Source organism: Crocuta crocuta, unplaced genomic scaffold, assembly GCF_008692635.1.
Source record: "Crocuta crocuta isolate KB4526 unplaced genomic scaffold, BGI_CrCroc_1.0 scaffold177, whole genome shotgun sequence".
Lineage (NCBI taxonomy): Eukaryota > Metazoa > Chordata > Mammalia > Carnivora > Hyaenidae > Crocuta > Crocuta crocuta.
In genome coordinates, this window is record NW_027531880.1 from 4,051,262 (window position 1) to 4,061,698 (window position 10,437).

Here is a 10,437-nt window from a genome sequence, read left to right on the forward strand (position 1 = left end):
TCGCTTCTTCCTACCCCTGCCCCAATCACACCAGGTCTCCCCAGCTCCAAGTTAATCCTTATTAAGCACAATATCCTTCCATGATTTTCTCCCTACTCATATAATCACATGTCTACACCACATACATATGTACATGCAAATACCTAGATAAACTTTTTGATCGTTGTTTTAAAGTTGGAATAATATGCAACTTTTCTTTTCTGCATCTGACATTTCTCACTTAAAAATGTCTTGTGAAAATCTCTCTAAGTCCATGAGTGTAGTTCATGCATTCTCATTGGAGGTGATAGTGACCCCATGGTGGTGAAAATTGCTTCTCAAAGGGTGGTGAAAAAAATCATACCCTTTTTTTGTACAAAGCACAAATATAGTAAATGAACAGATATGCTGTATATCTGTAATAATAAAATTCCATGAAACAGCCATTAGGGAAAAATACCCTAAATGTCTCCAAAGGGTAAGGGTGATAATTGAAAAGAAGTTAAGAAGCGCTTTCTTTTTTCTTTTTGTTTTTTTTTCGTGGTTTCATGTTGTTCTCTGGTGAGGTTGTGCCATCTCTTATTGAAGGGAAATCATTTTTGTTTCCATTTTTTCCCCCATTATGAACATCTTTCTAAACTAAATGTGCACATCCTTCACGTTGGTAATTGTACTCCCATAGACTCAACCCTCATGACCTTGTTGGGTTGAAGGGATAGATATTTAAAAATTTTAAATTAAAAAAATTGTTTTTGAAGTTTATTTATTTATTTTGAGAGAGAAAGAGACAGTGCAAGTGGGGGAGGGGCAAGTGGGGGAGAGAGAACCCCAATCAGGCTCCATGCTGCTAGCGCAGAGCCTGATGGGATCACAAAACCATGAGATCATGACCTGAGCAGAAACTAAGAGTTGGATGCTTAATTGACTGAGCCACCCAGGTGCCCCTAAGTTAAAAATTTTAATGGTCGGATCATTCTCCAAAAAGGTGATATAACACTTCATAATTCAAAACCTCCTTTTCGCTATATCCCTGCTGGCAGCAGGAATAAATTTTAAATTTTAAATAGTTTAAATATTCCATAGTTTGATGGATATAACATAATATCTCATTGTTATTTTAACTTGCCCTTCCCTGAGTGCTGGTGAATTTGAGTATCTTTTTATATGTTCATTGGTCACTTGGACCTGCTTTTCTCCACTGCCTATTCAAGTCCTTTGCCAAATTTAACAAATTGAGTTATTTGTCCTAGTCTTGTCAATTAGTAAGAGCTCTTTATACAAGATAAATATTGAAACTTTATCTGTCATATATACTCTAAAAACTTTCGGCAGACATGTCATTGGTCTGTTGGTTATTTGTGATATCATTGGCCACACAAATGTTGCCAGGTTTTTGTTTTTATGTGGTCAAATGTGGCTTACTCCTTCTTTTGCAGCTTCTAGGTTAGGAAGGTCTTCCTTATTTAGTTTACTTGTAATCTAGCTTTTCTTGCAAGATTTTTCTTTTTTTCACTTTTAAATGAAATGAATATTTTTTGAATTATAACATACATAAAAAGTACCAATTATATAAGGGTACATGCAGATGAATGTTCACAATATAAGCACATCCATGTAACCCGGATCAAGCTATAAGCTTGAAGTACACCTAATGCTCCCTCCTGGTCACTACCTTTCCCCCAAGGTAACCTTATGCTGACTTCTTCTTCTTTTATTTTTTTAATGTTTATTTATTTTTGGGAGAGAGAGACACACAGTGCCAGTAGGGGAGGGACAGAGGGAAAGAATCTGAAGCAGGCTCCAGGCTCTGAGCTGTCAGCACAGAGCCCAACATGGGGCTTGAACTCACGAACTGCGAGATCATAACCTGACCTGAAATCGGCCGCTGAACCGACTGAGCCACCCAGGCATCCCAACCTTATGCTGACCTCTAAAGCATTGGACTAGTTTTATGTGCAAATCACTTATTTATTTTAACACATAAAATTTTCATCCATTTTGAAATTTTAAATTTGGTTTGAGATGGTATCCCATTTTTCCCTTATATGGATACCCAGTTGAACCAACGCAAATTATCAAATTAATTGATACTTTTCCATTGGTTTTCAATGTTGTAATTAAAAACATTTGAATCTACTATGATTTTTTTTCTGAATTCTCTCTCCATTTTTATTGATAGACTTTTTTTTCTTCCTATAACAAGGCCTTATTGATTTGAATACAGTGGTTATGTATTCCACTGTCTGGTAGGTTAAGTCTCGCAATACTCTCTCTCCTCCCTATAACTCTGCTTCTTTTTTATTTCTGAGACCCTACCGGGCATTTATTCTTCTAATTTTTTGTGGTCAGGTAGTCTCTTTCTGAAATATAAGCAAAGAAAATCCAATATTAATTTCCTGTTGAGTTCTGCTGGGAATTATATTAAATTCCCATATTACTTGGAGAAAATTGACATTTTTGTATAATTATGTCTTCCCATGAAAAATATATTTGTATTTGTTTTGATCTTTTTTGGTTCTACAATAAGGTTTGTAGTTTTTTATTTATTTATTTATTTTTATTATTTTTTTAATGTTTATTTTTGAGAGAGAGAGACAGAGCGTGAGCAGGGGAGGGGCAGAGAGAGAGGGATACACAGAATCCAAAACAGGCTCCAGGCTCTGAGCTGTCAGCACAGAGTCCAATGAGGGGCTCGAACTCATGAACCGTGAGATCATGACCTGAGCAGAAGTCGGCTGCTTAGCCAGCTGAGCCACCAAGGCGCCCCAAGATTTGTAGTTTTTAAATGTAAATTCTATGTCTTTCCTTATAAAATTATCCCTAAGTATTTTTTTATTCCTAAATATACTCAGAAATAATTTTATAATTTTTGTTGCTATTGTAAATAGAGTCTTTTGCTCTATTCTTTTAGGTGTTTATTTCTCGAGTAGAGGAAAACTATAAAAACTGTATTTCTCTTGTCTTCTGTGTTTCTGTTAGTCTGCTCTGGCTGCCATAACAAAACACCACAGGCGGAGTGGTATAAACAATAGACATTTATTTTTGGATAGTTCTGGAGGCTGGAAGTCCATGACCAAGGTGCCTGCAAAGTCATTCTGGGTGAGACCTCTACTGGCTTGCTGACAGCCACTATTTGCTATGTCTTCATGTGGCCTTGCCTCTGGGCTGGAGAGGAGAGAGACAGATCTTTGCTGTCTTTTCTTCCTCTTCTTATAAGGATACCAATCGAATTAGGGCCCATCCTTCTGACTTATTTAACCTTAATTACCTCCCTAAAGGCCCTATCTCCAAAAACAGTCACATTGGGAATTAGGGCTCCAATGAATTTTGGGTGAACACAATTCAGTCTATAACATCCCCTTTCCCAAATTATATTAAATCTTCTCACTGTTTTGTTGTTATTGCTGTTGTTAAGATCCTTGAGTTTTCTAAGCTTACAATAGGATCTCTAGGAAAAAAAGAAGACAAACCCTAATGTCTTTCTTCTTTTCCAGTGTTATATGCATTATTTTCTATGTGTCTCAATATATTATCTACAGTCTTTAAGACCCTGAGAAAATTAGTGGTGACAGCAGGCATTTTGTTCCAGGTGGTTTTAGTCTTTTGGCATTTAGGATAATATTTTCTGGTGGTTTTTAGTAAACTGTCTCATTTATGTAATTAATAATATATATGAATTAATTATATTTAATAATTAAATAAATNGCCTCAAGAGTCCAAAAATGAACACCCCGGAAGCAGTTCTCAACCAATGACAGATGGGGGTGGGGGTGGATCATGCCTTAGTTTCTTTGTCTCCTGAGACAGAAAACTCTCAACCTTGCTCTGCAGTGTCTCGGCAAGTTCCCCACTTCCCTGCACTGGTAACTGGTCTGATGATGCATCCCATTATTGCTTCCTCCCTTCCCCGCGTTATATACTCATTCCCTTATTGGTGTTTCCTGGATCACGTCCTTAATAAACGATTTTTATTTGAATCCCTATTTCAGGGTATGCTTCCAGGAAAGCCTAAACCAAGATAATTGATACACACATATGATCTTCTCCATAAGCTTATTGACGTAATGCGGGTGGATAAACCACAGTGTGAGGGCCAGCTGCCTGTTTTGTCAATAAAATTTTATTGGAACACCGCCACACCCATTCATTTACTATTGTCTGAAGCTGTTTTTATGTTACAGTGGTAGTTGAAGAGTTGCAGCAGAGACCAAGTGGCCTCAAAGCCTTTACTGGCTGGCCCTTTAAGAAAGTTTTCCAATTCTATTGTAATGGGTTATTTGAACCCATACTTCCTGAGTGCTCCATATATTTTTAAAATAAACTCTATTTGGTCCAAATGTGGTATGCTTTTGATAATTTGCTAGAATTTTATTTTCTAATCTATTTGTATTTTTGCAGCCGTATCTGCAAAATTTTTCTTTTTTCTTTTCTTTTTCAGAATTTTATATTAAATGTATTCTGACTTCATACAAATTGGAGAACTTTCTATCCTTTTCTATGTAAATAATGTAAAACATATTGGAATTACCTAGTTCTCATTTTATTTTTTAAGTATAATTATTTATTTTGAGAGAGAGCAAGTGGGGGAGGGGCAGAGAGAGAGAGTGGGGGACAGAGGATTGGAAGCAGCCTCTGTGCTGACAGCAGACAGCCTGATGCAGGGCTCGAACTCACATAAACCATGAGATCATGACCTGAGCCAAAGTCAGAGGCTTAACTGACTGAGCCACCCAGGCACCCTTGGAATTACCTAGTTTTTAAATGTTAGCTAAAAGGTCATGCGACTTTTTAAATAGTAAATCTTAAACACTTTCCATTGTCTTTCAAAGAAATGGCTTTACTCAAGTTTTCTATTTCTTCTTGCAACAATTTTTGAGAGTTTTTATTTCCTTCAGGTTTTCACTTCTGTTATTGCAGACCTGCATGTGCTAATCTCTTGTAATTCTTTTATACTTGTTTGCATCTGTGATTGTGCTTCATCTCCCATTCAGATCTTGTCTACTGGTGCTTCCTGTCTTTTTCCCATGACAAGAACTGTGAGAGTTTAGTCTACTTAACTGACTTTTTCAATAGCCAACTCTGGGGAATTTTTTTTTTTTTTATCATTTGTGCTATTTTTTCCCATTTCATTCATTTTAATCTTTTATTTTTATTACTTCACTCTCCATAGTTCCTTTTGGCTTATTTATTGTTATTTCCCCAACTTCTTTAGTTGAATATTGAATTCCAGTTTTCCCCAGGTTTTGTGCAGCTTGAAACTTATATAAATTGGGGGAGGCTTCTTGAAGAAAAATATCACAAAATTATAAATATGAAATTAAGAACTGGCGCCTGTGTAGGTGAGGAAATCTGCATAACAGATTATTTCATTTTTTCATAGGTTTCTCTGAATAACAAATGTATCTAAGGTTATAAATATCTGTTCTTTTTGTATGTCCCATAATTATTGGTAAGAAGGCAGTAGGGGAACTCACACAGACCACTGAAAGAAGGGGCTTCTAAGCAAGAATCCCAGGTTTAGCTAAGATATCATTCACCTGCTGGAAGAAAGATGTCTGTACATGAACAAAAATTCATAGAGTCTACCTATCATCCATATCATCACACAAAAATATTGAGAAAAGATCCAGACAAAACAATAAATAGATGGGAGTCTCAAGGTAGAAGAAGTGAGAAAACACACACACATACACACACACAGACACACATGAATACTTTGTCTAGAACTGTGTAATGTAATACGTATATGCCTGGGTGGCTCAGTCGTTTGAATGTCTTGACTTGGGCTCAGGTTATGATCTCACGGTTTGTGAAGTCCTGCATAGGGCTCTGCATTGACAGCATGGAGCCTGCTTCTCTCTGCCCCTCCCCACTTGTGTTCTCTCTCTCTTTCAAAATAAATAAATAAACTTAACAAAAATAAGGACACAAGAAAAATCTTAAAAACAAAGTAGTAAATCACTAGGTTATCTTACCATGGCATAGAGGTTGGTGTCAAGAGGAAGTGGGTGGGGGGGGGAGGTAAGGAAAAGCATTTCAAATATTTTAAGGAGAGTTGGGAATGGAATGGAAATGGATTGTAATGGTTTCTTTTTTCTTATTCATTTTAGGTGGAGCTGACAAGTTGAGGAATAAAATGACAAAAAGAGCCCTAGTAGATAAAAGAGCATAATTGTTACTTGTTTCTTCCTTCCTCCTCAGAGGTTACCACTCTCAAATTTTATAATTATTGTTCCTTTTACTATAGTTTACCTATAAATGTATATATGTATATCTAAGTAGTATATTGCTTAATTTTGCCTCTTTTTGAAATATATATTGTTTAATAGTGTATATATTTTTTCAAGACTTGCTTTTCCCTCTCACAATTATGTTTTTGAGATTTGTCAGCATTAGTGCCATATTTCCCTAATTTTCATTGCTGTAAAATATCCCATTATATGATTTCATGACAGTTTGTATAATACATTTGGATACACACACATATACACACATATATATTTATTTATGCTATTATGAATAAGGATGCTGTGAACATTATTCTACACATTTTGCGAGGCATATGTGCAGTTATTTCTCTAGAGTACTTGTCTCACCATGGAGGGTATACACATCTTCAGCTCATCTAGATAATTACAAACTATTTTCTAAAATGGTTAAACCAATTTATACTCCCATTGGCAGTTATATACCCTTTTAGATCCACACTGTCCCTGAATTAGATTCCAAAGGACCACAGACTTGGTGGCTTGAAACAACACAAATTTACTCTCTTAACAGTTCTGGAGGTCAGAAGTCTGCAATCCATTTCCTGGGGCTAGAGTCAAGGTGTGGACAGGCCTGCCACCTTCTGGAGGCGCTGAGAGGAGGGTCTGATTCCTTCAGCTTTATGGGCCTCCTGCACTCCTGGGCATGTGGCCCTTTTCTCCATCCTCGAAGTGCATCGTGCCAACCTCTGCTTCCCTTATCAGGGCAGCACCCTTCTTTTGTAGATGTATCTCCCTCTGTGTCCCTTTCGTAAGGACACTTGTGATTACATCATAAGCCCCACCTGGACAACCCAACATAGTCTCTCCCTTTTAAGATCCCTAAAGTCACATCTACATGCAGTCTCTTTCCCCACATGAGGTAACATATTCACAGGGTCTGAGGATTGGGATGGGGACATCTTCGGGGAGCATTACTAGGTCTACTGTACTCCCCACACTTGGTATCTGACTTTTAATTTTATCTTAGCCAAACCAGTAGTTATAGAATTGTATGTAATTCTGGTTTTAATTTACATCTCCCCCCATACTAATATTTTTTGCTCCTTGCATTTCCTGCTATTTAAAATGCCTGTTTATACCCTTTGCTCATTGATGCATTGGCTGTTTGTCCTTTTTCAAATTGATTTGTACAAGTTTCTTATTTATTCTTGACAAATCCTTGGTGGATTTCATATGTGGCAGATGTGTTCCTTCAGTTTTAACATGCATTTTCACTCTTTACTTTCTTCACAATGTCTTTTGTAGACCAGTATTTCCTTTTGCTTTTAATGCTGTAAGTGTACCTATCTTTTGAATATTTTTGTCTTAAGAAAATGTTCACTATCTTAAGGTCATATTTTGTTATATTTTGCTTTTCAGGGTTCCCCCCCCCACCCTCAGTGTTGTATCATGAAATATTCTAAGCATGCAGAAAAGTTAAAAGGTTTTTACTGCAAAAACTTGTGCACTCACTGCCAACTTCTCACCGTAAGCACTTTCCTGTACTTGCTTTAATCTACCTCACTCCAACTCTCCATTCCTCTATCCGTCCATTTCAGTGTTAACTGGAGACATCGGTACACTTCCCCCATGTACATCAAGATGTATATGATTACCTTGAGTTCAACATTGAATTATAGTTTTTTTAGTGTAAGATTTAGATATAAGGAAACATACAGTCTTAAGTGTCCATGTTGACAAATGCCTAGTCCTGTGTAATATGCAAACCCTTACAAGGTATGGAACATTCTCAACACCTCAGAAAGTCTCTTTGTGCTCCTCCCTAGTTAATTCTTGACTCTATGCTCTCCGTGGTAACAACTGTTTTGATTTTTTTCCATTGTAGATTAGCTATGAATTTCTGTCCTAGAATTTTATATGGATGGACTCATACAGTATGTATTCTTTTGTGCAAGGTTTCTTTCTGTTAGCGTAACAGTTTTGAGATCCCTCCATGCTGGTGCATATATCAGCGGTTTTTTTCCAGATTCTCCTACTAATGGGTGCCTGAGCTATTTCCATAATTTGACTATTAAGAACAATGCTGTTGGGGCACCTGGGTGTCTTAGTCAGTTAAGCATCAGACTCCAGCTAAGGTCATGATCTCGCGGTTCATGGGTTCAAGCCCTACATCAGGCTCAGCACTGAGAGTTCACAGCCTGCTTGGCATTCTTTCTCTCTCTGATACTTCCCCATTTGCTTCTTTCTCTCTCAAAACAAATAAACTTTAAAAAAATCTTAAAAAAAAAAAGGACAATGCTATTGTGAACGTTCTTATACAAGTGTTTGCATAAACATATATTCATTTCTCATTGCTGGGTCATAGGTAGATATATGCTTAGTTTTATAAGAAACTGCCAGCCAATATTTTCAAAGTGGTTTTACCTTTTTATATCCCCACCAGTGATGTAAGAGTTCTAGTTGCTCCACATCCACTCTAACATTTAGTGTTGTCAGTCTTATCAATTTTTGCTGTTTAATTTTAGTATGTAGTGATACCTTGTGGTTTAACTTGCTTTCCCCTGATGATTAATGATACTGAGCACTTTCTCATGTGCTGATTGCCATTCATATATGTGTTCACATATAGATAAAACAAACCTGTTAAGATCTTTTACTCATATTTTAGGTTGCATTGTTTTCTTTAGTTGAGTTATTGTTCTTTACATGTCCTGGTGCTATGGACTCCGTTGTGTCCCCTCAAAACGCATATTGAATCCCTAATCTCCAAAGATGATGGCATTTGGAGATGAGGACTATGGAAGGTAATTCAGTTTAGATAAAGCCATGAAGGTGGTGCCTTTGTAATGAGATTAGTGCCCATAGAGGAGACCCAGGAAGCTCTCTCTTTCTTTCTCTGTTTCTGTCTCTGTCTCTCTCTCCCCATGTGAGGATGCACTGAGGAGGCCAGGAACCAGGGAACTGAATCAGCCAATACTGTGACCTTGGACTTCTCCACCTCCAGAATCGTGAGTAGTAAATTTCTATAGGTTAAGCCACCCTGGAAGTGGTATTTTGTTATGGCAGCCCGAGCTGACTAATATGCGTGGCTATCAGTCCTTTGTCAGGTATTTGTTTTGTGAATATTTTCTCCCAGTCTGTGATTGCCTGTTTATTTCTTTAACCTGATCTTTGATGAGTAGAAGTTTTAAATTCTGATAAAGTCAATGTAACAATATTTTCTTTTATGGGTTGTACTTTCAGTGTCCTAAGAAATCTTTGCCTCTTGTCTTGGAGATATTCTCTCTCTGCCTTCTGTCTCTGTCTCTTTCTCTCTCTCTTTCCTAAAAACCTTATGGTTTCAGCTTTTATATTTAGGTGTCTTTTCCATATTGAATTAATTTCTGGGTATAACGTGAATTAAGAATTGAGGTTTAATTTTTTTCCCCCTCACATGAAAATCCAGTTATCCCCAGGATAATTTATTGAATAGACTTTCCTTTCCTTGTTGCTTTGGCACCTTTGTTGTAAACTCAAATGGCTATATAAATGTGGTTCTACTTCTGGGACCTTTATTCTTTTCCATTGATTTATTTCTCAATTCTTATGCAGTACTTCTCTGTATTTTTAATTTTTTTAACATTTATTTATTTTGGAGAGACAAAGCATTAGCAGGGGAGGGGCAGAGAGAGAGGGAGATAGAGAATCGGAAGCAGGGTCCAGGCTCTGAGCTGTTTGTCAGCACAGAGCCTGATGTGGGGCTCGAACTTACAAACCACAAGATCATGACCTGAGCTGAAGTTGGATGCTCAACCAACTGGCCACACAGGTGCCCCAGTACTTCTCTGTTTTGGTTACTGTAACTTTATAGGTCTTCAAGTCAGGTTGTGTAAACCTGCGTTCTTCGTTACTTTTTAAAGATGGCTTTGGCTTTTCTTGGCCTCTACATTTCCATATAAATTAAAAGTTAATTTGTTGATTTCTTTTGTTTTAATTTGTTGATTTCTTAAAAAAAATTTTTTAAATGTTTATTTACATTTTGAGAGAAAGAGAGAAACAGAGTGTGCTCAGGTGAGGGGAAGAGAGAGGAGGGGACACAGACTCTGAAGCAGGATCCAGGCTCTGCACTATCAGCACAAAGCCCGACGTGAGCTCGAACCTACAAACTGTGACATCCTGATCTGAAGCTGGATGCTTAACTGACTGAGCCACCCAGGTGCCCCTAGTTTGTTGATTTCTAAAAAAACCCCCAAAAAACCAAAACCAAAAA

General features: G+C 37.2%; 1 long non-coding RNA gene across 1 annotated transcript in view; it reads left to right on the plus strand.

The window, feature by feature from the left end:
• Positions 1–6,182, plus strand: part of LOC144239127 (uncharacterized) — a 50,445-nt gene extending 44,263 nt beyond the window's left edge. The window contains exon 3 of the long non-coding RNA XR_013337320.1: positions 6,090–6,182. This is a non-coding gene — a long non-coding RNA (uncharacterized LOC144239127). The remainder of the gene's footprint in view (positions 1–6,089) is intronic.
• Positions 6,183–10,437: the final 4,255 nt, after the last annotated feature.